The sequence below is a fragment of the Nomascus leucogenys genome, chromosome 11 (genome assembly GCF_006542625.1).
Source record: "Nomascus leucogenys isolate Asia chromosome 11, Asia_NLE_v1, whole genome shotgun sequence".
In the NCBI taxonomy this organism is placed as follows: Eukaryota; Metazoa; Chordata; class Mammalia; order Primates; family Hylobatidae; genus Nomascus; species Nomascus leucogenys.
This window is the reverse complement of record NC_044391.1, coordinates 83,970,917-83,974,426: the sequence shown is the minus strand read 5'-3', so window position 1 is coordinate 83,974,426 and position 3,510 is coordinate 83,970,917.

Here is a 3,510-nt window from a genome sequence, read left to right as displayed (position 1 = left end):
TTAAAGTGTGTCTCTGGTGTGCTTCATAAAAGATTTTTAAAACAACTTTGAGATGTTTCTCTATTTCTTTTAGTTTATATATTAATGTTAACAAATATTTTGTAGCACTACCATACAAAAATAATACTTTGAAAAATAGTATTGTCCTAGATTTCAGATGAATAAAGTGTGACAAAGGGGTAGTCCATTTTATAAGTTCATTATCTAGCCTTAAGATGTTTACTGTACTCAAAAGAAGATATTCATTATATTACTAAATAATCAAAATGAACTTTCTAATGAAAGAGGGAAATGGAATAAGTTTTTTATAATCCTGCTTTAAATTTTCTCTAGAAAATGTTTTTCATGCAGTTTCACAAATTAAGTGCTCTTATTCTTTTTCTACCATGTTTCCCACAAAAAGTTCTAGATTATGATTATAACCATAAACTCCAGGTAAACACATAAGGCAATCTTTCATTCTTACACAAGATTGGACTTTTAAATTTCTATGGATTTTTTACTTCCTATGTTAAACCCTATGGTCAAATTTAGTAGCTGTAATAATTTATCCATTTTCAACTCACATTTAATACTATCTTGTTTCACAACCATAGTATAATTTCCCTCCAAATGCTCATTGCACTTGAAAATATCATTTTAGCCCACTATATTCAATCTTAAACATTTGAACTGTAGATTCACAGCAAATTCAAAGAAATGTGCAGGAAGATGCTGAGCATTCTTCACCCAACCTAAACCAATGGTAGCATCTTGCATGAACTACGACATCAAAACCAGGAGATTGGGAAAGATTCTTTTTGCTAAGTTGTTAATACATTTTCTCTAAACCTCTTGACTTTCACATAAATACATCTTTACCTTACATACATGAGTGTGTGTGCACATGTGTAAATGTTTGTATAAATAACTATATCAGAGAAATAAACTCAAGAGACTTATTATACATTATAATGATAACATGTAACTGTAATTACAATGTGTTGAATATGTGAACATTGCTTAAAGTAAATGTTAAGTGTTCTTACCACTAAAAAAAAAAGTGTGTGAGGTATTTATATGTTAACTAGCTTGATTTAGCCATTCCACAATGTATACATACCAAAACATTGTGTTCTGCACCATAAATATATACATTTTTATGTCAATTTAAAAAAACTATATAACTAATTTTAAAAAAAACTGTATATTAAATATCCGAAAATAGGCTTTTTTTTTTTTTTTGTATAGAGTCTTACTTTGTCGCCAGGATGGAGTTCAGTGGCAGGATCTTGGCTCACTGCAACCTCCGCTTACCGGGTTCAAGTGATTCTCTTGCCTCAGCCTCCCGACTAGCTGAGACTACAGGCACGTGCCGCCGCACCCAGCTAATTTTTTTGTATTTTTAGTAGAGACAGTGTTTCACTATGTTGGCCAGGATGGTCTCCATCTCCTGACCCTGTGATCCGCCCACCTTGGCTCCCAACGTACTGGGATTACAGGTGTGAGCCACCGCGGCAGGCGAAAATAGGCTCTTTCTATATTTTTTCTTTAAAATAAATAACAGGCTATTCTTATTTAAATATCTTATTTATAGAATATTTAGCATTATCGTTTGCTTCCTTGTTTACTTCTAAAGTTAGGCTTCTCAGTAAAAAATTAACTAGATAATATGCATTCTTTATTCAAGAGTTTATACAATGTAATGAATTTAACATTGTGTCTCAGTGTCTAAAATACCCTCAGGAATATTGAATTGGGAGGGCACTTCAGGAGCTTGTCTGCTCTTGAAGAATGTGGAACGAGTGCCTCATATAAGGCTTTCAGGAAACCAATAATATTTAATAACATAATATATGGTGTTCTCCTGGAATCTGACTTAGAGCTTAATGTTTGTCATTCCTGTGAGTTAGGTTTGAATATCCTTACATGACAGTATTTATGAGGTCATTTTTTACATCATTTTATAATTTTCATGACAATGTTATGGAAAAGTTTCATATTCCAGCTTTTGTGGAATCAATTATCTAAAATACTGATGGAAAATTAACAATAAAACAAACCTTATTTTTATTTCCTTCTATTTACCTGCTAAAGTAATCTGGATTTACTTTATCCAATTTACTGTATTTTACATTTACATTTTCATAGTTAGACACGGATGGGTGAAATATAGTTTTCATTTTAAACTTTGGTTTTCTCCAAAACTTGCTGCATTTATGAAGCATCGTTAGTATGAGAGCAAGTGAAAAGAAACTGAGATTTTTAGTTTTTGTGTCTGGAAGGGATCTTAGAAAAAAAGTCACATTGGGTGTGGGCAATATTTTCTGTTTTCAAGAAGTGAACTAAGACAAGAGGCAGCAAGATATGGAGCAAACAGCTTTGTATCCTTTCAAGCTTTCATATCTCTAACTTGCTGAGGCCCTCAGGAATGATAGAATAAATTTTCAGGCCATCTGGAATTGGATAGAGAAAATTGTAGCAATTATAGCAGTTCTTGGGTCGTATACTGTTTGATACTATCCAAGAAAATATTGCCAGATTGGTGATGGTAAGTTTAAGGGAGAATAGTGGAGTGGTAGGCTTAGGAAATTTTTATACACATTTAATGTGTCCAATATCCACGTTATTATTTGGCATTATTACCCTTATTTTAAAAATACAAAAAATAATCCCTCTAAAGTTTATAAAAGTTGAGTAACTGAAAATTGCAAAGGTAACAAATTATCCAATCCAGAATTCAAATTCAGTTGTGACTGCTCCAAAACCTCTAAATCATTCTTTTTACTAAAACAACTGAAGACTTCCTTGTTTCTTTGCTTTTAAGAAATTCTGAAAAATAAAGACAAAAATGTTTTCAATTAATATCAAAACAATGCATATATAGAGAATAAAGATGTTTTCTAGAAATATGACAACTAAAAAGCAAGAAAAAGTACATACAAATTCTATTAACTAAATTATATATGTAATTACAATTTCCAAAACTCTAAGGATGCCATGTTCTCAGCATCAACAGTTATTTCACATATACCCTCTCACATGCCTCTCCAAACTCGGCAGTTTCTGCACTATCCAGCAGAAAAGGTTTTTTTCCATATTGTATTAGTCTGGGTTCTCCAGAACCAACAGTACATCCATCTATCTATCTATCTATCTATCTATCTATCTATCTATAGTTATACAGAGAAGGACTTACTATAAGTGTTGGCTGAGTTGATTATGGAGGCTGAGAAGTCCCATGATGTTCTGTGTGTAAGATGGAGGACTGAGAAAGCCAGTGATGTAGTTTCAGTTCCCAAATCCAAAGGCCTGAGAATCAGGGAAGTTAAATAGTGTGAGTCTCATTCTGAGTTTGCATGCCCCAGAACCAAGAGCACTGGTAGCCAAGGGCAGGAGATGAATGTCCTTGCTCAAGTGGAGAGATTAATTTGGCCTTTTCCTGCTCTTTTGTTCTGTTCAGGCCCTCAATGGATTGGATGATGCCTGTCCGCATTGGTGAGAGTGTCGGAGTAGGCAGATAGTGAGACA